The following is a 27,486-nucleotide window of genomic DNA, read 5'->3' on the forward strand; positions in this document are numbered from 1 at the left end:
CTCCACCTCCTCCCGCAGAATAAGACATCTGTCCCCAGGTGTACAAACAAACAGCAGAACACAGCCTCTCTGCAGAAAAATAACAAACACGATAGCAAAGGCTTCGAAAAAAGACAATAAAACACAATTACACTTTTAAGCCAACAGCAATAGCTTATTCTTTTCAGGCAAGCTTCCAGTCCATTTTTAGGAATACTTTTGCCTCACACATGCACATTATTTGTTTTTTGTTTGGTGTGCATTATTTGGTTCCAGAACTGCATTACAAAATTCAGAGAAGTGGGACTCTCGAAAGAGTGTTGTGCTTTGGTTTAATAATAATAAGAAGAAATTTTTATTTATACCCCACCCTTCCTGGTTCAAAAACCAGGCTCAGGGTGGCTAACAACAAATTAAAAACACTTAATTATAAAAGCAGCATAAAATACAGTATAAAAACATGAATAACAGTAAAATTCAAAAATCTATTTAGAGGAAATAAGCATTAAATAATCCCCAGGGCTAGCTGGCTGAATTGGTCTTACTTGGGTCAGTGAGGAGGCCTGGGGGGAATTAGCTGTGGGGTCTCAGAGCGGCTGATCTTCATAAAAGTGGAGGGGGAGGGAAGGGAAGAGAAGGGAAGGGAATAAAAGATCAGGCTGAATTCAAATTAAAGGCCAGGCGGAATAGCTCTGTCTTACAGACCCGACAGAAAGTGGTTAAATCCTGAAGGGCCCTAGTCTCATGGGACAGAGCATTCCTCCATGTCAGAGCCACCACTGAAAAGGCCCTGGCCCTGGTGGAGGATAATCTGACTTCCTTAGGGCCCGGGACCTCTAAACTATGGTTGTTCATGGACCTTAAGGTCCTCTGTGGGGCATATCAGTAGAGGCGGTCCCATGGATACGAGGGCCCTAAGCCACATGTATTGTTTCAGAAAGCATGAATCAGGTAGATCCATGTGAAAAGTCAGACCAAACAGAATTTCTCCCTAGTGTGGGCTCGTTGAGATTGGGTTAGGGCCAGGTGTGTATGATCTCCCAGCCCATCAATGTGCCCTATATGTTGGGGGTAGCTTCTGAATAGGGCTATTGGCTTCATAGAAAAGGAGAATTCTGCATTTAGGAAAACGACTTTCCCCAACATACTGTCTCCTGTGATCATACATTCCAGTCCATCTCTGTAGCATGGAAAGCCATTGTGAAGATCCTTGTGTGTGGTGATGATGATAAAGCCATTCAGGAATCTACTAGAACCCAGTCAGCATAAACCAAACAATTGTAGCTACAGCATTTTGTGCTGGGAGAGATTTGTTATTTTATATTACATGTTTTGATTTATAGGTGGTGTTCAGCTTTACCTAAATATCTAGTTATTCAGCAGCTGGTATGAGTCAGCCGGATAGGGGATTAGTGTTGAGGGTTTTTTTTAAAAAAAAAATGTGGTAAAATATGCTTTAATCATGAGCTACAATAGGAGAACAAGTTTGGTCACATCAAGTAATTTTGGTTCTCTGAATACTGCTTAGAAGTGCATCATCGCTCCTAGATTCCCAAAGTGCAATGGTCTGACACAATTCAGCATAGAAACACTGATTGCAGAAGGCTGAAATGGGCCTTGACAGATGAGACATAGAATCATTAGTGGTTTGAAAATGCATGTTCCATCATTCATCTTCATTTGGTTTGGATGCCTATCTTGAGCCACCGGCCTTCCTCCTCTTCTTGACTGGTAGGCTAACATCATTTTCTCTTTAACTGCTAGGTCAGTGGCTCACACATTTCTTAATCTCTTGGGAATGTTCTCCATATTGCAACCTTCAACAACCTGACGCCCTCCAGATGTTTCAGGACCAGGGCCGGATTTAGGTTTGATGAGGCCCTCAGTTCCTGAAGGTAATGGGGCCCTTTCTATGTCCAGCTGTCCTTTGTCAACAACAAACAACAAATGGTCACTGTTTTTTGTGTTGAATATATGCTATATGGTAATTTATGGACCTCATAGGTATCTCAAGCCATTTGCCCATGTTGCTGTGCAACCAGTCCATGCAGAATGTAGGCACCCTGTATATAGAAAGGAGCAAACCAGTGATATTTGAGGGAGCAGGCTAGCAGGCAGGGCCAATGACTTACATCAGATGAGCCTACACAACACAAAACACTGTTGCTGCATGTAGGTTTTGTTTTATTTCTATGGGAAAGCGTGCCTTGGTTTTGGAATGCTTTGGTTTTGGAACAGGCTTCCCCTAACGGATTAAGTTTGAGAACCAAGGTACCACTGTATATAGAAATGAGCAAACCAGTGATATTTTAGGGAGTAGGCTAGCAGGTGGGGCCCATTACTTACATCAGGCATAGGCAAACACAGCCCTCCAGATTTTTTTGGACTACAACTCCCATCATCCATGACCACTGGTCCTGTTAGCTAGGGATGATGGGAGTTGTAGTCCCAAAAAACACCTGGAGGGCCGAGTTTGCCTATGCCTGACTTACATCATAGGAGCCTACACAACACAAAACACTGTTCCTGGATGTAGGTTTTGTTTTATTTGTTTTTTATCTTATATTTTGGAAATATACACCCAGGTATTTTCCTTTAACATTTTTGGGGCCCCCAAGAGAGTGGGGCCCTAAGCTAGAGCTTCTTTAGCTTATACATAAATCCGGCACTGTTCAGGACTACAACTCCTGGCCAGGAATCCTGCACATCTGCTGTGTGATCCTTTAGAAGACACCATGCTTCATTGTTCAGCTCCCCTCAGTTCCCTGGGCTGCTCACCTTGCCTTTAAAGCCTCATCATCATCATTTTTTAAACTGAGAGGGTGTTCATTACAGACTGTCCAAGCGTCCCTGTTTTCCAGGGACAGTCCCGGATTTACAGAAGCCGTCCTGGTTTCTGTTTGATCCCAGAATGTCCCGCTTTTCCTTAGAACGTCCCTATATTCATCAGATAAATGTTGGAGGTGAAGGCAGCCCTGTACAGGGAACTATTTTTTTGAAAAAAGGAAGTTTAATGTTTTCTCATGCCATTATATGTTTCCCAGAGTGGCTGGGGCAACCCAATCAGATGGGCAGGGAATGATGATGATGATGATGATGATAATGGAATAGAGCATCCCAATTTTCATCAGAGAAATGTTGGAGGGTGTGTCATTTGGGTTATAACTTTTGACTTTTTTTTCCTTTAAAAAATAATAATAATTTCCTGTATCATAAAGGGATGAACTTTTGCTTAGAAACACTGAAAAAGGGACCAATTCTTCTCAATTGTGAAAGAAGTTCACCCTGAAAGGAAAAGTTGGAATCACCGTATATGTAACGTTACTACTCATAAGTATTAGCACTTTTTAAAACTTTATGGAACTGTTTAGAAGTTTTACAGCTGTCATGAAATTCCTAAAACTGCTTAGAATGTTTTTAGAAGAATCCAAATATTGGTATATAGAAAGAACATGCAATCAAAGTGATGTGGGAACTTAATGGTCTTTGCAGCAGAAACAAAGGCAAACCGCAAACTCAATTTATTCTAAACAATAAGAAGTGTACAAAACATTGTACAAGTATTATAAAATTTACAAGCTCTCTTTTTCCTGTATTATAATACATGCTGTGCATATTACATCATACATTATCCAGTTGCGTATACAGCAATCGATTTATTGATTTCGAGGTGACTTTTCCCTCAAAAGATTTTGAAATGGCCATTCATTCCTTTGTTTTGAGGCAAATGTTCATCTAACTAAACTACAGGAACATAAGGTTGTAAAAAATAGTTATAACCCTAATGTTCATCTTTGAGTTGCCATGTGATTTATTTATTTTTAGTTCTAAAATTGTTTTCTTGGTTACCCCTGAAAACTGTTATTTTTGTTACAAATCTAAATAATTCAGGAAATTTAATTAGAAATAATTCCTAAATGAAATAGTAATGGTTTTAAAAATTACAAACAGACTGATATCAAACAAAACAAACGTTCCAAAGATTATGATGAGAAAAGAAAAGAAAATTACCTAAGTGAACAGTGTGTCCTTATTAGACACTCTGGAAAGAAAAGATATTTAAATGCCAAACAGATTGGACTGATTACAGCAGCAGACCTGGAAAGTTAACAACGATCTTCTTTAAACCTTGAAGAGAGTCAGTGATATGAAATAAAGAAAATTATCCAGAGCTAAAGTTTAGAATAACATGCCTCTCTCTCTCTCAATCTCTCTCTCTCTCTCTCTCTCTCTCTCTCTCTCTCTCTCAAATATAAATAAAATAAAATAATAAAATAAAATAAAATATGGAACCAGAACTGGTCTAGCTTCTTTTAGTGAGAATTTAATGAAAGAGATTAAAGGATCCCAGTTATCAAAAAATTAAATAATGATTTTTGATACAGTGCACCATCACAGCATATATGAATTCTACCACACTGCGAAATAAATGTGTCTCAGTCTATCGGGAAGTTACAATCAGAGAAATCAGACCAGAGACAAAAGAAATGGGAAAAAGGAGTGACTGGGATACAAAGCGAATGGAAAATTTTTAAAAATATTTTTTTTACTCATACAGTTTGGGATTAATCTTGAAAACATCACATTATGGAATCATTTTTAAAAAATAAAATAAAAACAAATAAAAACAAAACGAGAGAGTTCACAAATCTGGCTCCTTGTTCAGCCTTTTTTTTATAAAAAAAAGTCAACTATTGTGAATCAGTTTGACTAGTATTATATTTATATTATAATATTATTATTTTGGCAGTTAGGCTGCTATACAATCCAGTTCTAAGCATGTTTGCTCAAAGGTCCATGGACAGGCGAACCTTTAAAGAAGCAAAGTGCTTCGAATTGCTGCCTTAGGATATTATCTTATGTCCCATTCACTTCAATGGGACTTTACACTAGGGATGTATAGGATCGCACTCTTAGTTCCATTGACTTGATTGGGACTTTAGCATCCTGGCTGTATACAGCTTAGCAGTCTATCTATGCTATTGGTCTTAAGGAACTCACCGGTATATAAAATAAAAGAGATTGTTCTGGCTCCCCTTAGCTGGAGTAAGCCCCGTTGCATTTAACAAGACTGCCTTCTGAGTAGACATGGTTAGACATGGTTACTAAAAAAAAGTTTGCACATCTCCCATGGATTCTAAACACAAATGTGAAAATAGGTTCCAGTAATATCAGAGACTTGTGTGCATCTGTTACATCGAGACTGACTTCAGTCCTATGTTCACCTAGCTGGTAATAAGTCCTACTGTACTTCTTTCTTTCTTTTGAATGCTTTATTGGTTTTAAAACTGCAACAGAAATAGTCAATAGATGTCAAAGACAAAATAAAAATAAACAATCATCCATTCCTTAATTGATACTTGTTTTGTACATAATTTTGTAATTAAATTTAACCTGACCCCTGAACTTCCCACTGTGTTCCTGAATTAGATTCCTTGAATATGCACTTAACTTTATTTTCTCCACGTTGCTTAACTTACTTTAAATTTTATAAAGTTATTCTATTTACGCACAGAAACTCAGTCAAAACCTGCCAACAGATTGATATTTTGACAAGGTTCTTTTACATAGACTCTGTATATGTCCTACTCTCTAGCAAATTTTTCATCTGTAACGTCTCCTCACCTTGCTGATATTCTCGCTAGTTCAATGTCCTCTCTTAATTTGTTTTGCCAGTCTGATTTGGATGGGATAGTCTCTCCCTTACAACCTTTTGCGATTAAAATTCTGGCAGCAACATACATAAAGACTATCCTGAACTTTTTTGGAATTTCATTTCCCATAATTCCTAGCAGGAAGGCATCAGGCTTTTTTAGGGAAAGAGCATTTAAACATTTTCTTAAGTTTGTTGTAAACCATTTCCCCGAATTTTGGAGCAGAGTGAACTGGATCAGTAAAATGAAAAGTCATAGAACCATAGAACTGAAGAGCTGGAAGGCACCTGAAAGACTGGAAGGGCGTGGGCCCCGGTGCGGTGGGGGATGTGCGGTGCGTGTCCGGGGGGGGCAGTCGCGATGATACCCCCCTGATGGTGCCAGGGGTGGTACGCTCCCCCCACCCCCGTTCCTCCGCCAGTGCTCACCACCTTCCATAGTGTAATTAACTGACAGATAACACAAGATATTAATCGAAGCAATGAGTTTCTAAAATTGTACTAAACTAAAATTGGTATCTGATTTTCACCGTAACACACATTTTAATTTTCTTCAATTAAATTAGGACATCTCTGACTCTCACAAATATGGGGAAAATGGATTTATCAAAACTGATCATCTATATTGGTGACATATTATCATTTCTATTGGTTAACCTCACTTCTAACTTCTATTCCCCCCCCCAATATAAATTCTCGCCTTTCTTTCTCTCCCTCCCCAGCCTTTTATCTACACATCTCAAAATGTCCTGGCTCTTGATCTGAAATAAACAACTCCAAGCTCGGAGCAAATTAGTTTCCTCTTCTCCCTTATAAGAAGTGATCGTGCAAGGAAGCTCTGGTTCTACAAACAGGCCTCGCATTCCAGCGTGAAACCCTAAACAGAGGGGCGGAGGAGAAAGGCAAGAGTCACGAAGCAGCAACAAGAGATCAAAAAGCGAAGGTAGGAGAACCAAAATTCACTTTCTGCCAGGAGGGCATTCCACAGCTGTGGCCCTGCAACCAAAGAAAGCCCATCTTGCGTGCAAAGCTGGGAGCTGGTGGCTGGCCCCAGGAAGGAAGCCAGTAAAAGCAATGGTCGGTCAAGTGAAAATGAATTTAAAATGTGAAACTGCACATGCTCAGAGTATTTTTATTTTGGTTTGTCAAGTGTGGCAATGGGTTGTTGTTTTTGTTTGACTTTTGCTATGATTTGTGAAACTCTGTGATGGCCTGGGACTCGGGCTCGGACTCGGAACCAGAGGAGTCTCAGTCTGCACTGGATCCTTTGCCTCTGGAATCATTGGAACCAAATCTGGGGCCTGATCCTGAAGAGTCCCAGTCTGCACAGGTCCCCCTGCAACAAACACCAGCTGGGCCAAGTCAGGGGCCTGAGCCTACCCTGGCTCCAGATGCAGGGATTCCCTCGTTGCCTTCAGCTGGGCCATCACTTACAGCTGCTCCACTACTGGTTGGGTCAGGGGAGGCTGAGGTGGCCCCTGGGTCTAGTAACCCACCGACTTCTCCCAACCTGCAGAGACTGAGGTCTGAGAGAAGGAGAGATCTGAGTACTCGCAGGAGCAGTGCTCGCCTTCGGGCAAAACAGGGAGGTGAGTTGCCGGGGGATCAGGACCAGCCGCTACCCCAACAAAGATAAAAGGCTAGCCGACCTAACCAGAAGAGTCCGCGACCAGAAGGAGGAGGAGTATCAGGAAGAGTGGATTAAATTTAATGATTATCTAGTTAAATTTGTTAAGTTAAATTAACTGAAAACAGCTTGCAGATACTTAATTGGCTTAGGATTTTATTTATGTTAAATGATGAATTAATATGTTTAATTCCATAAGGTTAAGATCTAAGGATGTTAATGTATAAGTTAAATTTCATAAGAATTGGGATTTGGAAAACAGTTAAAAGGACATGCAATGAAATTCAACCAAGGGGAAGCGAGGAAGTCACTTAAAGTTAATAAGTGTAATTTTCAATAAGGCTATGATTTATGTTTGTTTGTCTTGTGTGTTTGTTTGTTTATAATATTGTGAAAACCAATAAAAAAAAATTTTGGGGAAAAAAAGATAAAAGGCTGTCGAACCCCACCCCAGGAGCAACATTGCTGTATGCCACATCCTGCCTGAGATCTTTTACCTTTCCTTGCATGGTTTCTTGCCTGGTCTCCTGCCTTGACCCTGTCGGACTGACTCCCAGCGGAACCTTCGGATTCTGGACCGAACCTGGACCGCATTTCATGGGTTACCCCCGGGCCCAGCACAAACTCTACAGAGCATGTCTGTGTAGCCCACGAAAGCTGAGCCATGATATATTTGTTTCTGCAGTGTGTTTCCATTTCCCCACAACTATGCCCACATTGTGCCCTAAGCCTGAAAGGTGTCTTGGGTAACGAAAGCTCTTGAGCCAGCCCTGATAACACATAGGCAATAGCTTGTTAATAACAAACGTGGCCGATACAGTGAAAATGAATGGCGTCTGTGTATGTGTTTAGGGATTCCCACATTAGGGGAAGGGCCACAGTTCGGTGGTGCAGCATCTCCCTTGCATGGAGAAAGGTCCCCGGTTCAATTTTCAGTACCTCTAGGTAAGGGCTAGGAACGTTTCCCATCTGAAATGCTGGAGAGCAGCTGCCAATCAGCATAAAAGAACTGAGCTAAATGCACCAACGATCTGACTTGGTGTAAGGCAGCTTCCAAAATGCTGAGACATAGGTTAAGGGAAGGAAGGTATAGGAAGAAAGCGTAGCAAAGAAGCATAAGGTAAAGGTAAAGGGACCCCTGACCATTAGGTCCAGTCGTGGCCGACTCTGGGGTTGCAGCGCTCATCTCACTTTATTGGCCGAGGGAGCCGGCGTACAGCTTCCGGGTCATGTGGCCAACATGACTGAGCTGCTTCTGGTGCACCAGAGCAGCGCACAGAAACGCCGTTTACCTTCCTGCCAGAGTGGTACCTATTTATCTACTTGTACTTTGACATGCTTTCGAACCACTAGGTTGGCAGGAGCTCACCCCGTTGCGGGGATTCGAACAACCTTCTGATCAGCAAGTCCTAGGCTCTGTGGTTTAACCCACAGCGCCACCCGCGTCCCTAGCAAATAAGCATTAGAAGATAACTAATGCCATAAAGATCACCAGTGTTGAAGCAACGATTCTTCAACATCACCTTCATTAGACTGGTCATATTGTGTGGATGCCTGATGATCGTCTTCCAAAGCAACTACAGTGGTACCTCGGGTTAAGTACTTAATTCGTTCCGGAGGTCCGTACTTAACCTGAAACTGTTCTTAACCTGAAACACCACTTTAGCTTATGGGGCCTCCCACTGCCGCCGTGCAGCCGGAGCACGATTTCTATTCTCATCCTGAAGCAAAGTCTTTATCTGAAGCACTATTTCTGGGTCAGCGGAGTCTGTAACCTGAAGCGTATGTAACCTGAAGCGTATGTAACCCGAGGTACCACTGTACTCTATTCCGAGCTTAAAAATGGAAAGCGTAATGCTGATGGTCAACAAAAGAGGTTGAAAGGCTGTCTTAAGGCAAATCTTTTAAAAATGCAGTATAAACGCCAACTTGCCTGCAAGCGCTCCAATTGGAGAACAGCCTTTACCAAAGGAATCATGGACTTTGAAGACACTTGAACTCAGGACGAAAGGGAGAAATTTGCTAAGAGGAAGGCATGCTTGGCAAATCCACACCATGATCAACTCCCACCCGGAAACCTATGTCCCCACTGTGGAAGGACGTGTGGATCCAGAACTGGCCTCCACGGTCACTTATGGACTCATGGTTAAAACCGTATTTATGGAAGACAATCTTGCTCGGCTACGAGGGATTGCCAAAGAAGTTATTTTTAGGTTGGTGAAGGCAACAGATGTGGGAATGAGATGAAAATGGGCTTGCCCCAGTGGTAGTGGGAAGGTGAACATGCAAGGCTATTCACCCCCCCTTTCTCTCCTGCATCCCTGCATCCCTTCTGGAATTTCTGAGCCCATCCCGAATTTTCCTTTGAAGTGTGACAGGTGGCGAGTGGAGCTGGCTTGGGCCACAGGGCAAATGAAACTGAGTGGTGGCGCACATGTGACCTGTGGGCCAGGTGTTTCCCTCCCTAACGCAAACAGTGCTGAGCTAGGTGGACCCATGGCCCTATGAGCACAGCTAGATGGCGGGTGCATGTGCCACTGCAACATCACTCCCACTCTGTGCATTCACAGCGAACACCTGAAAGGGGCTGATGGGATATTGACTTTGTCAGGTGGTTACATGAAGATGGGATGCTGAAACACCCAATTCCTACCACATTGGTCATTGGTCATCTTATTCTCAGAATAAGCCACATGCTGATGGTTCATTGGAAAAGGTGTTTTCTCTTCTTTAATTATAGAATCTTAGAACTGTAGGGTTGGAACTCATGCAATGCAAGAATCTTTTGCCCAATATGGGCTCGAACCCAAGATTAAGAGTCTCATGCTCTCCTTGACTGATTGCAGCCCAACATTTGTTGTGGCTGTAAAGGTTTAATAGGGCATTAGTCATTTAACCCAAGGTGAAATCTTTCATAAGGAGCTACTAATGAGACGGTGCGTGTCTGTGTTTATTTTGCAACTGCTCCTTTCCTTGGGCCTATGAAATTTATGCAAGCCCTGCAAAAATGCAACAGCTGTGCATCGGTAAGGGTGCTGAAAGTGGCTACAGGACGCCACTGGGTGAAGTGTCAAAATATTTATTACATTAAAACATTCTCTCTGTCTCTTTCTCTCTCCCCCCCCCCCACATCACTGATTGCAAGATACTTTGGAAGAAAAACCCTGCCAAATTAACTTCATGTCGGAGAAGGAAGGCGTACAGACTTGCCTCAGCTCTTTCTGGGTCTCTTGCACGTTACTCATCTGAATACAATACCGAGAGGTCTCTACACAATAATCATTCATTTTTCCACCTTGTTAGCATGGGGTGGAGCTGGGGGAATATGCAAACTTTGAAGCAGCGGAGTGGGGGTGGGGGGAGAACTCTATGACTCAGGCTCTTGGCAACAGAGTAAAGAACCACAGAGTTTGGCAAGTTGGGAAGCGAATGAATGATCAGGGAGTCTGAATTAACTGGCACCTGAGTATTCCTACTGACGTTGAACTCCTGAAGATGGGAGGGAAAAGTGGTTTGCCCGTCGACTAGGTGTGAATCAAATTCCCAGACTAGAGTCGATGGTTGAACGATTTTAGAAAGGGAAGCAATGAATTGATAGGCAGGGTGGGGACACGCGTTTCAGAGCAAGGTCTGAAAGTCTGCTCTTGAATTTATTCAAGATTAAGGGCCAAATTAGGGATGCGGGTGGCGCTGTGGGTTAAACCACAGAGCCTAGGACTTGCAGATCAGAAGGTCGGCGGTTCGAATCCCCGCAACGGGGTGAGCTCCCGTTGCTCGGTCCCTGCTCTTGCCAACCTAGCAGTTCGAAAGCACATCAAAGTGCAAGTAGATAAATAGGTGCCGCTCCCGCGGGAAGGTAAACGGCATTTCTGTGCACTGCTCTGGTTCACCAGAAGTAGCTTAGTCATGCTGGCCACATGACCCAGAAGCTGTACGCTGGCTCCCTCAGCCTATAGAGCGAGATGAGCACTGCAACCCCAGAGTCGGCCACGATTGGACCTAATGGTCAGGGGTCCCTTTACCCTTTATCTTTAAGGGCCAAATTAGGAGACTCACATGATACCAGGGAACAGATCTTCTGTGTGATTATTTTTATTTTTTAAAAAAAAAGTTAAAAGAAACCAGCAGTCATTTCAAGGAGGAGCCTTAAACTGTGTCATATTCCTTATGTGAAACTGCCTCCTGATGCTGCTATCCGTATTTTCACAATGGGAGAAGATGTAGGAGCGCCTGTGTGCCACCTGTCTTATCCCATAGGTCTTGTGGCATGAAATAATACCAGCTGGTGAGGAGAGAGTGAAATCCTGCCCACTGCAGGATCTGCTTCACCAGCATGTTCCCAGCAGAGAATGCACTGGGGTTGCACAGCCCAGCAGGCTTGAAAAAGGGGCAGCCTAAGGTGGAAAGACAAGGCCTAACCCTGGGACTGGGGTGGGAGGAGAAGAGGCCAGAAGAACCAGCCGCCACTTCAGTATCCCCTGCCAGGGATCAGTTGGTCTCTCACTGTCAGTTATGGCCAACATGGTGATGCATGATGGGGGTGAGATTCAGCTTCTTCTTTTGCCATCCCTCCCAACCGTATCAGGTTTCTGAAGCCCTAGTTAAACATGAGCCCCACCCACAAATCAATTTGGGTCTAGGTACTGCTTGGGTGTAACCTAGGGTTACCAGATGTCCCCAGTTCCCAGGGACAGTCCCTGTATTTGCAAATCTGTCCTTGGGAAATGTGGTAGTGGCAGCCTCAGCAGCCCGGAGCCAGCCTGGTAGCACAGTTGGCTCTGGCTGGCTTCAGGAGCTGCTCACTGCCATGGCGCCCGCCATTTTTCTTTGTCGTATGTCCCTATATGATGTGTCTTGTGTGCAACACATCATATGGGGACTTCCAGCAAGCTGCCAGCAGCCAGCCAGAGCCAGAGCCAACTGTGCTACCAGGCTGGCTCCAGGCTGTTGACTGCTGCTGCCGGCGTCACTGCCGAAGGCGAACCGGGGACGTTCGACAGTACAGATCTCCTTCCCCCTTCCCCCTTTGTTTTGACTGATCGGGGGAGGCTCGGGAGTCATGGCCGGCTGGCCATTGCCCAGGTTTTTTTTAAAAAAAACCCTGCGCATTTATGTTTCACAGGGTGTGAAAGAAGGACTTTGCACCTTGCCTGGCAGAGAATCCATGCGCCTTGCACCCCTCCTGGGCAACACCCACCCACCAGCAACTTCCGAGCTTCCCCCGATCTGTCAAAACAAAGGGGGGAGGGGGCAGATCATCGGGGAAGGCTTGGGATATGCATGTGTGCTTGGGCCCAGGGTCTTTTGCCTCTCCAGCCCCACTACTGATTCCCTGTTGCTACTCAGCTTAAAAAAAAAAAGTGTCCCCGGATTCATTGAAAAAAATCTGGTAACCATAGTCAGAGGGAGGCAAGCTGTTGGCTTCTGTCTATTGAGAGACAATGGAGTGCGCCTCCATGGGTGAAGTCAAACCACTGGAGAATCACAGGCCAGTAATTTAGAACTGGGACACGGGTGGCGCTGTGGGTTAAACCACAGAGCCTAGGACTTGCTGATCAGAAGGTCGGCGGTTCGAATCCCTGCGACGGGGTGAGCTCCCGTTGCTCGGTCCCTGCTCCTGCCAACCTAGCAGTTCGAAAGCATGTCAAAGTGCAAGTAGATAAATAGCTACCTTTCTGGTGGGAAGGTAAACGGCGTTTCCGTGTGCTGCTCTGGTTCGCCAGAAGCAGTTTACTCATGCTGGCCACCTGACCCGGAAGCTGTACGCCAGCTCCCTCGGCCAATAAAGCGAGATGAGCGCCGCAACCCCAGAGTCGGCCACGACTGGACCTAATGGTCAGGGGTCCCTTTACCTTTACTTTAATTTAGAACTGCTGCACCCCACATTGGTTTCCCCCCGTTTTAGCAGCACCAAAGTGACCTCCCCAGGGCACAAGCCTGTGCCGTGTGTATGGAGATCTGACCTGCCCAGTTGATAAGACCCCCTCTTGGACTCACTGATGTGGCCCCCAAGGAAAGCAGAGCAGTACATTTGGCAACACCTTGGTTGCAAGAGTTGCCAGAAGGAGGGGGGCATGTAGAGTGCTTAAAACGAACACATTGAATTGTCAATTTGCAAATCTCAGCAATTTTGCCAGGCACATTCTCTTGGTCTCCTATATATTTGGGAAAGTCGTTTGCTATATATTTGGATACCTGTTAAGAAAGCAGAATCCAGTTTTGCATGATGGTTCCTGAAATCTACTTGGATGCAATTGGATGCCATTTTGAATCAACACGGCAGACTGAACCTTTCAAAACTATGCTGTACTGATTTGAACCACAAATTCTTTGGGTTTCTTAGATTTCCCAAACAGCAGTGGACATGAAGCTGCAAGTTGTTTATGGTGAGAACTTCTTAGTGTGTGGAAGTGCAGGGTAAGCCACAGAGGTAGATGTTCCTGCTTTTAAAAAAATCACATAAATGGGAAGAAGACTGCCTCTGATCTCTCCAAATCACTGCCCCTGTGGTTTGTATGCCATGTATAAGTCTGAGGCTGACATATTGAAGATATTTTGCATTTTTTCTTTGAGGGAAACTAAAGGCTGTTGGAATTCATTCAGAAGGGAACCCTTCTCTGCTTTGGAAAGACATATGGCCATTTACTGAGTCAGATCATGTGTTTATATAGTTCAGATCCACTGGAAGTGGATCTCCAAGGATTCAGGGAGGGAGTCCTTTCTGGTGATGTAAAGGGTCGAACCTGAGACCTGCATGTACGGTAGAAGAAGAAGAGTTTGGATTTGATATCCCGCTTTATCATTACCCAAAGGAGTCTCAAAGTGGCTAACATTCTCCTTTCCCTTCCTCCCCCACAACAAACACTCTGTGAGGTGAGTGGGGCTGAGAGACTTCAGAGAAGTGTGACTGGCCCAAGGTCACCCAGCAGCTGCATGTGGAGGAGCGGAGACGCGAACCCGGTTCCCCAGATTACGAGTCTACTGCTCTTAACCACTACACCACACTGGCTCTGGTAGAAGCTCTGCTACTGAGTTATAGCCCTTCTGTGTTATGACTCAATTGAGTTGAGGCACCCCTGAATGGTGCCAACATGACTGCAGCTATTCCCCCAGTCATGTTAGTCACATTCAGAGGCCCAATTGTAATTCCTTTGAAGATGCAATCCGTTGAGATTATCCAGTATGGATAATTTTTTGTATCCATAGCAATACAAAAGAAGTACACATTACAAAGGAATAGTTAAAAAATAGTTTCATTTATCTTCAGTACAATGTCATATTTGGTAGAATTAAAAGATGACTCAAGCAACAGTTACTGATCAACTGCCATGCTGGGATAATGCAAACAGGATTTTGCATTAACAGACCATTGTAAAAATCACAACTGCGCAAGGACGGCTGCTCATTTTCATTTTTATCTCCTCGTTCTGTGGTTTGTTGGAGTAATCTGGTTTCCTAGTAAGAAAACATTCCCACACAATCAATGCTGGCGATCTGTTTTGCAACGATAATTAAGCCACGGAGATTTCCCGCAAAAACAGACATTGTCATGTAGGGATTGCTTGGTTCAGAAATTATTTTACTAACACTAGTGAAGATAGAGGAGATAACTGGGTAATTACACAAGTAACTGGAATGTCACTTGACTCTAGAGTAATTTCCTTTGGGCCCAATCCACCCTCTGAAATGTGTACTGCTTTGCCTTTGTGCAACTCCCATTCTTTCCAGTGGGCTCGTGCCTGGAATGAACACAATCCACCCTACTCTCTGGAATCAGAGAAAACCGCTCTGAGAGCTACAGATGAAGGGCAGTATATTAATTAATTAATTAATTAATTAATTCATTCATTCATTCATTCATTCATTAATGGATCCCAAGAGGCTCTGCTGCCTAGAAGGGAGAGGCTGAAGGGTAACGCCAGGGGTGACTGGGGTCCCAGGCAAGAAATGCCATCAAGATAATTCTAGCATGATAGGGAAAACAACTTATTTCTGTTTCTGATGCCAGATTTGAATGCAAGAATGTTTTCAAAGCCCCTTTGAGAGCCCTTTGGCTGTCAATCTGCTCCCATCTGCTCCCACTTCGATTTGGTCACTGCTTTTTCTGTGTAGGCTTATATATTGCCATATTTATTCTTTTTGTTCAGATGGTATCTTCAAAGAATAAGCACACACAGGCTTCCTGTATTAGAGAAAAGACTAGGGAGTTTCTTTTAATTTTTGGACAGTTTATATACTCTGTGTATTTCAGGGGGAAATCTCTAAGCAGTTTGCAATTTAACTAAAAAAAAATCATAAATGAAAACAACACACAAAAACGCTAGGGAAATTCCACATTCTTAAACCCTACAATAATGAACAACCAACCAGACAATTTTAAAACACTGAAATTGGACATTTCCCTCAAGAATGTTTGTTTGCAGGTTACTTTGTTATTTTATATGTGTGACTTTCCAAAGAACATAAAAAATATTCAAATTCACGTTGACTTTTTTATTATTTCCAGGAACTCTCAAGAGAATCTCCCACCTTGACCCACTTGCGAGTTCAAGACCATAAGTCACCAAAACGGATGCTGAATTTTCATTGTGGAAATGAATGATCCTATGGGCTGGACGTCTTGGCTCCTTGATGGATTACTCACCGTTCCCATTTGCTAGTCATTAGCCTTGGTCCCCTTGCCAAAAGGGGATGATGAGCCTGCCTTGCGGGCCAGCAAGCTCTGCCAACATATATAAAGGCTGGGCTGGGGAACAGGCTCAAACCTGAAGGTGTCCACCAATTCACATGGCCTCTGCCACAAAGAGACTGACTCATAATAAAACGGGAGGTTCTAGAACACGTGTCGGAACCTTGACTCCTCAGTGGATGAGAAAAAACAAGTGTACATTAATAGCATCCTCTTCCAGACGATTGAACAAAATGTTGGGCGTTGGGATTGGAAATCGAGGTTTCTAAAGGAAGGGACATTTTATCATATGTGGTGGGATTGTAATGTAATAAAAAAAGGTTGGGAAATGCTATACAATGAATTGAAGAAAATGTTCCATTTAACATTTGTTAAAAAACCCGAGGCATTTTTTTGGGGGGATGTAGGGAAAGACCTGCCAAAAAAGCTGAAAAACATCTTCATGTATGCAACAACAGCCGCGAGAGTTCTGGTAGCACAAGGATGGAAGACTGAAGAAACCCCAACTAAAGAATCATGGCAAGAAAAATTGACAGACTATGCAGAACTGGCAAAACTGACATATAAGCTATGGGACAAAGGATAACTGTGACTTTAAGGATGAATGGGAACCCTTTACAAAGTATCTGAAGATGCAACCAAGTGAACTGGACTCCTTGGCAGGTTTTGAATAAACATTCACATACTTTTTATTGGTAATAATCAGCTAAATATTTTGAGGATCTATACAGCTTGGTAACATGCAGAAAACAGCAGTCTCAGAGAAACCAAAGACTGGAACTGAGGGAAGTTGGGGGGTTTTGGGGGGTGGGGAGGAAAAATGGGGGGGGGGAAACAAGGATATGTTTTTTTGGATAATATGTCTTGTTTTAATTTTGAATAAAAAAAAAATTAAAGGGGGGGGGGAGAAAATTGAGGTTTCTAAGTACTGCGGACAAAGGGACAAATGTGATATTTGCTTTGGCTTTACCATGGAACCAGTGCCGGATTTTTGTTCATGTTGGAAAATTAATAAAATGTTATGGGAAAGTCCTATCGACTCAATGAGCCTTATGAAATAAGTAGAATCATAGCATCATACAAGGTGGAAGGGACCACAGGGATCTTTTTGGCCCAGTGTGGGGCTTGAACACAAGCAGTGGCAGATTTAGCTATGCTTATTTAGCTATGATGTAAGGAAGGGGCCCTGCCTGCTCGCCTGCTCCCTCAAATATCGCTGGTTTGCTCCTTTCTATATACAGTGGTACCTTGGTTCTCAAACCTACCAGTAATCCGTTCCAGAAGTCTGTTCTAAAACCAAAGCGTTCCAAAACCAAGCTTAGCAATTATTTCACTATTATACTTCTATACTTCTTAACGGTATTTCACTATTAATATACTTCTTAATTGTATTTCAGTTCAACAATTACTCTGATAAAATACATATTTTGTTCTGTGCAAATGGCTTGAGATACCTATGAGGTCCATAAATTACCATGTAGCATATATTCAACACAAAAAAAACAGCAACAGTTTGTTGTTGACAAAGGACATAGAAAGGGCCCCATTACCTTCACATAGCTGTCAACATTTTCCCTATTTTAAGGGAAATTCCCTTATTCCGAATAGGATTCCTCACAAGAAAGGGGAAAAATTGACAGCTATGCTTCAGTAGCTGAGGGCCGCATCCAACCTAAATCTGGCCCTGAACCCACAACCCTGAAATGGAGAGTCTCATGCTCTACCGACTGAGCTGTAGTGAAAGTAGACATGCCTTGAGTGACATTGTTACTCCTAGGTAAGTGGGGGAAACTGCAGCCTTAATCACATACTGTACTCCTGCTTTAAATACATAATTGAGGCCGTCCCGTTTAAAGCCATCAGTCGCCTGCCATCACATGCAATTTGGCCCAGGAGAAATAGTAACAAACTCTCAAGAATGCAAACTTGCGCACAGACAAGTTAAAACACCCACTGGAAGGATCTGCCGAAGTAAATGGAGCTCAGATGCATGGTTTTAAATTTATCTTCCTCTCACATCAAATAAAAGAAGAATATTTCACATTATTATTATTTTACTTGGTTTTGTGGACATTTGTCACGATCTCTATACAAATCAGATTTTCTGATTTCTTAAAGTGTTGTCAGTAATATTTCCTTTTTAAGCAGAAGCGACTAGTCACTGCGTCCTGCACGGCAGGCATGATATTAATAATAAACAAGAGCAGCCGCCGCAAAAACATCAGTGAGTCTTTGTGAAACTTTAAATACCTTAAAGCAGGGGTCAGCAAACTTTTTTTCAGCAGGGGGCCAGTCCACTGTTCCTCAGACCTTGTGGGGGGCCGGACTATATTTTTTTGGAGGGGTGCCCCACAAATAACCCAGAGATGCATTTTAAATAAAATGACACATTTTACTCATGTAAAAACACGCTGATTCCCAGACAGTCCGTGGGCCGGATTTAGAAGCCGATTGGGCTGGATCCGGCCCCCGCCCGGGCCTTAGTTTGCCTACCCATGCCTTAAAACCTGTAGCAAATTAACTAAGGAGTAAACGTCAATGGACTAGAATCCACTTCATCAGATGAACGAAGTGTTATCCTAAGTTGGGGAGCGAATGTGAGAAGCAAACAAAACGCAATGCAATAAAATACAGGCTGTGAAAATTGTATCGACCCTTTGCAAAGCAGTCTTGATTACACAAAACACCCTGTTATTCCTATATAGGCCACCAGTGATAGAATTGAACCTCTTTGACAAGTTTCAATATAGCAATTTCACACCATATGTTCACAAATGGCCCTTTAAATCAGTAACAGAGTTGCTAAAATATTTCCCTTTGGGTTTCTGAATGCTGTACTGGGTCTCCCCCAGTACACATTTTGAAGGAATACTGTACTTCACTTGACATACTGGTTCAGCAAGTGTGAATTAGGCAGATGTGCAATAAAATGTCAGCCAAGTGAATTTGTCCCCCATCACAGCATAAGGCAGCTTCATATAGTATAAGTCACTTTAGTAAAACACCTGAAATTGAGACTTTACAGGGTAAGCAACCCAGGCTTCTTTGAACCCCCAAAACACATGTACTTCCAGAATATGTTTTATACTTAGGATTCTCATTGTAACAATAGCTTTTGTAATGTTGGAACAGTGTTCATATGGTGTGGCAGTGGGGGGGGGGATATTGGAGAAATGAATCTATAATTAGAAATTATTCATTAACATGATCAAGCGTTGCTTCGATTTGAAGTTACGGGTTCTATCAATTTGGTATGAAGCCATAGAAAAAGTCATGGTTGCCATTAAAAAAATAGCAATGTAATGTCATGGATGATTCATAAATTTGCATTTATTAATGCCTCTTATTTAACAGTGCCATTTTAGCTACTGATGATTAAGGAGAGCTGAATTAAGTAATGAAGAGGAATATTTCCCTATGGAAAGTAAAATCAGAATGTGATCAAAGCCGGTTGTGAGGAAAATAAAACAAGTAAACTGACAGTGCGGCATTTTTTTCTCCTCAGCAGGGACTGAGCCATTGTTTCGAAGAATGTATGAAATTAGAACAAAGGTCTTGAGACGTTTCTGGGCGCATGTCAGAACTGTTTGTGGTTTCCATGATTCAGTGCAAACAACCTTTTATCACAGAAACAGCGCAAGAGTCATAAAAATCTTTGTTGAGATTTCTTTGATTCTTACGTATCTTTCTTCTTAATATTTCACCAATGTTTAAGAAGCCAATAGAGTTTGGAAGTCACAGGTACGTACGACTGCAGCAAACCACTTTGGGTGGTGGAATACATTTTGCTTTTCTGTAGCAACTTCCTTCCCCTTTGCTTTTGCACGTACAGATTCCCAGCCATGGTCAAATCACTTGAAAATGCATCTTTCAGTCCTGCAGGGACGGAACAATTTCAGGAGGCAGGCCGGGAATTTTGGTGCAATATATGCAGAATTTCCCTGGATGCCAAGATCCGGGTTTGGGGAAAGAACTCTTTGGAGATTCCAAAAGATCCCGCCTGAGAAACGTCTGCCCTGTGGAGATGGTAGCATTGAAATGTCTGGATAGGAGTCTTGCACTCTCTACAAAGACCTGAGCATAGCTGTCAACTTACAGATTTGGAAATAAGGGACCAGCAGCCTTGAAAATAAGGGATCAGCAGCCAAAATAAGGGATCAACAATTACTTTGATAATTACTTTTGATATCACTGGTTTGCTCCTTTCTATATATAGGGTGCCTACATTCTGCATGGACTGGTTGCATGGCAGCATGTGCAAATGGCTTGAGATACCCATGAGGTCCATAAATTACCATATAGCATATATTCAACACAAAAAACAGTGACAATTGGTTGTTGACAAAGGACAGCTGGACCTATAAAGGGCCCCAGTACCTTCAGGAGCTTAAAGGTAAACCTAAATCCGGCCCTGATTAGGAGAGAGAGAAAGACTGCTTTTGTAATCAAATGGTAACAGGAAAGTAGTGGTAGTTTTCTAAATTCAGCCACAATTTCTTTCTTTCATTTTCATGGGAGCAGAGCTTTGCAGTCTGCAGAGAGGAGAGCAACAGAGTTGGCAGTTAATGTGTAGAAAAGAAAAAGAGACAGAACTGAGGTTGAGAGAGAAGAGGCTCAGCTACAAACTGACTCTCCCATTCTGCAGTATTCATGAACTTTGACTTTTCGGTCCTGCCAGGATCCCTTTTGAATCTGATTTAATATTGGACTGCCTCAAATTCCACCCCTAAACACTTTCAGTATCTTTACTGTATTTTTCCATGTATAAGACGCCCCATGTATAAGACGACCCCTAATTTTTGAGTCCAAAATTAAGAAATAAATTTATTTATATATTTCATTGCAACATTCCATGTATAAGATGACCCCCCAATTTTAAACTTTAAAAAATTGGGGGGGTATAGTCTTATACACGGGGGAAATACAGTACTTGATAATTATGCTATCTTTGTCATATTTGCTTGATCCACAAATATGGAAGCAGGGAATGCTGGAAGCAAATGGGTCAGGATGGGAAACCTTTTCTGGCCCACAGGAAAAAGCCATCCCAGCCCAGATGTTTCAGCATCAGGTTATTTGCAGCGATCTCTGCCCAAACTGAAATGTAAAAGTAATCGTTTTTCTGCTTCTCCTTTAGGTGCTGATGGGTACTGCATCCCAAAAGCTAGAGATAAAGCTGTCAGGAATAATACACAATTAACTCACATCGAGCTAATCATCTTGAACTAGCCTAACAAAGGATGATCAAAACAAAAAAAAATTCCTTCCAGTAGCACCTTAAAGACCAACTAAGTTAGTTCTTGGTATGAGCTTTCGTGTGCATGCACACTTCTTCAGATACACAGGTGAGGTTGATGGACTTCCATTTCATGCGGCTCAATGTGGTGCCTTCCATAGTTCCAGTTACAGATAGGTAGCCGTGTTGGTCTGCCATAGTCAAAACAAAAAAAATTCCTTCCAGTAGCACCTTAAAGACCAACTAAGTTAGTTCTTGGTATGAGCTTTCGTGTGCATGCACACTTCTTCAGATACAGTGCTACTGGAAGGATTTTTTTTTTGTTTTGACTATGGCAGACCAACATGGCTACCTATCTGTAAAAGGATGATCAGCCAGCATATTCAACAATATTCTCTATTTTGTTTGTTACACATTTGTAAAGTGGGTTCTGTGGCATTGTTATGAGTGCTCCAACCAACCAAGCAACCAACCAAGCAACCAACCAAGCAACCAACCAAGCAACCAACCAAGCAACCAACCAACCAAGCAACCAACCAAGCAACCAAGCAACCAAGCAACCAAGCAACCAAGCAACCAAGCAACCAAGCAACCAAGCAACCAAGCAACCAAGCAACCAGCCAATCAATCAATCAATCAATCAATCAATCATATCATTGCCACAAATAAAATCATGGCTGTATAATAACCACTACAGGTCTTTTCTGGCTTGTATTGCATTTTCTTGCTTTTGCATATTGATGTTGTATTAAAAGATGTACTTTGACCCTTAAGGTCAATTATTAATTGAGAATGAATTTACAAATCATGTAAGACGCTGAATGCGAACTGCTGCAATCCTATGCACTCAGTTTAACCCAGGCTTCCTAAACCTCGGCCCTCCAGATGTTTTGAGACTACAATTCCCATCATCCCTGGGCACTGGTCCTGCTAGCTAGGGATCATGGGAGTTGTAGGCCAAAAACATCTGGAGGGCCGCAGTTGAAGAAGCCTGGCTTAACCTTATTTGTAAGCTCCTTAACACCATTAGTGTACCAGCATAATTGAGAAACAAGATAAATAAGGCAGTTCTCTGCTTTGAGGAGCTTATATATAGTTCAGCTATATCACATTGGAGCTCCAGGTTTGGAACTTCCAAACTAATCTTATTTTTGAAAAATCAGCACAACCCCATTTTGGATTAGAGTCATGGCAATGGGGAGGACTATTTCATAGGAGAGCCTATTTTTTCACCCTAGGTAATGGGTCTGATAGTACAGTGGTACCTCGGGTTAAGAACTTAATTCGTTTTTAACCTGAAACTGTTCTTAACCTGAGGTACCACTTTAGCTAATTGGGCCTCCCGCTGTTGCCGCGCGATTTCTGTTTTCATCCTTAAGCAAAGTTCTTAACCTGAGGTACTATTTCTGGGTTAGTGGAGTCTGTAACCTGAAGCATCTGTAACCTGAGGTACCACTGTGCTCCTAAACTGTTGCTAGCTATCTAGGGAGAGGGACGTGGGTGGCGCTGTGGGTTAAACCACAGAGCCTAGAACTTGCCAATCAGAAGGTCGCCAGTTCGAATCCCCACGACGGAGTGAGCTCCCATTGCTCGGTCCCAGCTCCTGCCAACCTAGCAGTTCGAAAGCATGTCAAAGTCCAAGTAGATAAATAAGTACCACTCCAGCGGAAAGTAAATGGAGTTTCCATGCGCTGCTCTGGTTTGCCAGAAGCGGCTTAGTCATGCTGGCCACATGACCCGGAAGCTGTATGCCGTCTCCCTCGGCCAATAAAGCGAGATGAGCGCCACAACCCCAGAGTGAGCCACGACTGGACCTAATGGTCAGGGGTCCCTTTACCTTTTATCTAGGGAGAAACTTGGGAGCTTGCACTTATAAGATTGCAAGTTTCCCCTTTTGTGGTTCATCGCAGCTCTGGAGAGATACGGTAATCCATGGGTTGGCTTTGTGGGAGGAAAAAAGGTGTCGGATCCCACTTTCCCCTCACATGGCAGCCTCAACCCAAGTGGGGGTTCCCTGTGGCTTCCCTTATGAAAGACTATCTTCCACCTGAATGAAGCTTGAAGAGGTTGACAGGACACAGGGTGAGGTGGGCTGAACATTCCTATGTTCTCAGTCACAATCTGACTACAGGCGCAAAGTATTCCGAGTGACTCACACACTGAATATGCCCAGACAGGAAACTGGCACAGATCCCTTGTCTAATATCATATGCGCTGTGTGGTTATCATTCTTGAAGAACTTTGCCCTCGCTTCCTGCATGCATGTTCCTGGAGAACGCAGACTGCAGACCTATTCGTAAGGATTCAACACAACACAAACATTTGACGGAAACCCATTGAAATCTACTTAATTAACTCCACGGTCCTTACCTGGGAGTCAGTCCCATTGAACCCATTGGGACTTACCTTTGAAGAGATATTCATCAGATTGCACTGCAAAGAAGGCTGTCCCAGAATGCAAGTTAAAATGAGAAATGGGATACTCGTCCAAATCACCACATTGTTTGAAAGGATTTCCACTGCAGATGTTTCTGCTACCCGGAGTTCTACACTGGACCAGATTAGAGATGGAAAGGCCTGGAAAAAACCCAGAAATATTGGGGGGGAAACCAGGGTCCCCCCCATTTTTTTCAAGGCCGTTTTTTTCTGGAAATTTTGAAAAAAAACCCAACCAGTTTGATATAGTTTGAATATTGCACACACTTCTCTTTTTTTTCAATTTTCCTGGTGAAAAAAATGGCTTTGGGGGAAAACGGAAAAAAACCTGGTCCGTCCTCCCCATTTTTTTGGTCCCCCCCCAAGCCTTCCCATCTCTAGACCAGATAAAACATCTCTTGATGCACTTCTGCAAAGGTAGACATTAAAACCACCTTCTATAGTGGTGAATTCTCTTTCTACGACACAATTCTGTGTCTGCTTAGTCGTATTGAATTCAACAGGGATTACTCCCAGGTAACTGGGGTTAGGATTGCAGCCTTTGATGGGAACTCAAATTCAGGAAGAAAAAGGAAGCCTGTGACAGGAAGCCCTCCTGAGAGTCATGTGACCATGAGAGGCGGGACATTTATCTAACCATCCAACCATCTGTGGAAAGATCCACACTGGAACTGGGTGGATTATGGTGTACTAGAATTTGTCCCCCAGTTTAAGTGAATGTTATGGGATTTGTTGTTGATCTTTTCCTGCCTTTGAAGAAAGTTGGGAACTTGAATGATGGGACCAGAGATTAAGAGATTTTTCAACTCACTCTGATTTCCATGGGGAAAATGTTAGCATGAGCTCTGGTCCCCCAGTGGGGTCAACAGGACTTAAAACTATTAAACTTGGGACCAGATAATGCCCTATAATGCTTTTCTCTGAACCTCCTGGTCTAAGAAAGAACCCTGCAAGATCCCAAAGGTTCCCAAATCTTTAAATACAAGCTTGGCCAATAAAAAGAGATCATTTCACCTACTTTGCGTTTCTCAAACAAGTTCAGGCAGCAGTATGCTAGAGGAGGCATGAAAAGGAAAGAAAAAACAGCCACAGATGTAATATAATTACAGGGTAATAAGACTATAAACACTGTTAATACAATAATTTTATATTTGGCTTTCCCCATATTTGGCACAGCTGTCCAGAAATTTAAGTATTGTCACTATTTGCTATTGATTTTTTTTTTAAAAAAAGAATAAATTGACCGATACTCTTCCACACGATGGTACATGTCTGGATTTTAGACTGGCACCATCCTCCGTGACAGTCATTTGTGGTAGCTTTGTTTAAATGAATGGGACTTCAACTGCTACAGCTTCCATTCCTAGCAATGGGGGCTTCATCTGCAAGAGATTATCTCAGGAGATGGTGGCCTCTGGGCAAGATTAGCTGACAGAGAAACTGATTTGTAAGAAGAATACCGTGAGCAGAAGCTTAGCAGAAGCTTTGCAGACAGAACATCCATCATAATGCACAGCGTTCATTACCCGAGGGTTGAGAAGAAAGACTCTTGCTTGATTCAAAGCAAGATATTGTCAATCTGGGGCCGTGATTACATTTTGAAAGAACTCTTTAACTTGCTGATCTTCAAAAATTCCCAAAAACTATTATATTTAGAGTAACGAATAATGTCATTGCCATTACGAAGCGATCGTTTTCATACAGTGTTGTCTTTTGGTAATTTCAGACTCCTGTGTTATATCAGGCCTGCACCACTTTTGACCGACCGAGTCAAAGAGTGTCAGCCAGACTTATAATGTGGCTCATAATGGTTGTTTGGAAGGACTGTAAAGAATCTAGCAAAGGGTGGGTTACAGTTGATACAGGGCTGTAGAAGGCACTGGTGATAAACTGTGTGCTTGCTTCAACAGATTGCTGGATTTACGTATAAGCTAAACAAGCTACAGCTTATGGCCCCACTCTCTTGGGGGGCCCCAAAAAAATTAAAGGAAAAGAAACCTGGATGTACATTTCCAAAATAAAAGATAAAAAACAAATAAAATAAAACCTACATACAGCAACAGTGTTTTGTGTTGTGTAGCTCACTATGATGTAAGTCATGGGCCCCACCTGCTCACCTGCTCGCTAAAATATCACTGGTATGCTCCTTTCTATATATAGGGTGCCTACATTCCGCATGGACCTTTTAACAATTATTTTGATAAACTACATATTTTGTTATGTGCAAATGGCTTGAGATACCTATGAGGTCCATAAATTACCATATAGCATATATTCAACGCAAAAAACAGGGACAATTTGTTGTTGACAAAGGACAGCTGGACACATAAAGGGCCCCATTACCTTCAGGAGCTGAGGGTCTCCTCAAACCTAAATCTGGCCCTGTTGATATATGAGAGGAAGAAAAACCCATGCATGTCTGGTACACAGTCTGAATCCCATTGAGGTCAATGGCAAATGATATATTCATTTGAACGGAGCTGAAATGCATAGTTGCCAATATTTGACATAGATGCCAATTAATATACTTGTTGCATGACCAGGGTGGGCATGTGGTAAACAAGGCAAACTGTATTTTATTTTTATTTATTGAATTTATACACTGCCCTATACCCCCAGGTCTCAGGGTGGTTCACAGAATAAAATCAGAATATAAAACCACAAAATACATGATCAAAATAAAAACAACAACAACTCAATAACACGCACCCCCATTTCTATGATATCAGGAATTATACCTTACCAAAGATGTTTGGAAATACTGACTTCAGAATATATATTTCTTTACAGGTCAGATACTGCTTTATTATTATTATTATTATTATTATTATTATTATTATTATTATTATTTTAAGAAATTTACATGCTGCCCTTAGTCAGAAGACCATGGGGCGGTTTAGTGACATAATAAACAACAACGTACACAGGTGACATAATAGCCATAAAATAACAATAAACAAATAAAATAAAACAAAACAAGTATATAAATACTAGTCAGAATAACCAATTCATAATAAGGACCAGTAGCAAATTATTCACAAAGTCAGCCCATTAATAAACACCACCACTCAACCCCTGAGAGTCTGATAAAATAAATTATTATCTGCTTACCTCAGGTGCAGCTAGACTACATAATGCATATTTAACAATAGCAGCTATATATAAAAAAAGATTCAAAATCCCCAGCAGCATACCTAAAGTGCAGAAGCAGTATACAGCGTAAAACATACAAAGTGCGCATAGTTGATTTTGTAAAGCCAGACCATAGACTTCACTTCCAGTATTATAAGAATCTCCAAATTTAGCACATGCTAGGAAAGGAAGTGAGAGCTGGAAGTGAGAGCTGGACCATAAAGAAGGCTGATCATCGAAGAATTGATGCTTTTAAATTCTGGTGCTGGAGGAGACTCTTGAGAGTCCCATGGACTGCAAGAAGATCAAACCTCTCCATTCTTAAGGAAATCAGCCCTGAGTGCTCACTGGAAGGACAGATCGTGAAGCTGAGGCTCCAAGACTTTGGCCACCTCATGAGAAGAGAAGACTCCCTGGAAAAGACCCTGATGTTGGGAAAGATGGAGGGCACAAGGAGAAGAGGACGACAGAGGACGAGATGGTTGGACAGTGTTCTCGAAGCTACCAGCATGAGTTTGACCAAACTGCGGGAGGCAGTGGAAGACAGGAGTGCCTGGCGTGCTCTGGTCCATGGGGTCATGAAGAGTCGGACATGACTAAACGACTAAACAACAACAACAACAGGAAAGACATCAGGTCCATTTCCAATATTAAGGAAATGTATCAAGGACACAATAAAGTTCAGCTGAAAACTGATCAAAATGATAAGGGGAAACATCAGTAGCCTCTCTAGG

At 42.5% G+C, this 27,486-nt stretch overlaps 3 long non-coding RNA genes across 3 annotated transcripts in view; all 3 read right to left on the minus strand.

Annotated features, from left to right (window-relative positions):
* LOC309360385 overlaps positions 1 to 27,486 on the minus strand; it is a 115,741-nt gene that overhangs the window by 47,544 nt on the left and 40,711 nt on the right. The window lies entirely within an intron of this gene.
* LOC309360390 overlaps positions 1 to 27,486 on the minus strand; it is a 44,598-nt gene that overhangs the window by 12,205 nt on the left and 4,907 nt on the right. The gene's annotated exons all lie outside the window — the stretch shown is intronic.
* On the minus strand, positions 14,497 to 16,028 carry LOC309359701. Its single transcript, XR_014163910.1, has 2 exons — positions 15,904 to 16,028; positions 14,497 to 14,847 (listed from the first exon to the last, which is right to left on the minus strand). It is a non-coding gene; the product is annotated as an uncharacterized lncRNA (long non-coding RNA).

The sequence above is a fragment of the Podarcis melisellensis genome (assembly GCF_964234715.1).
Source record: "Podarcis melisellensis genome assembly, chromosome: 17".
In the NCBI taxonomy this organism is placed as follows: Eukaryota; Metazoa; Chordata; class Lepidosauria; order Squamata; family Lacertidae; genus Podarcis; species Podarcis melisellensis.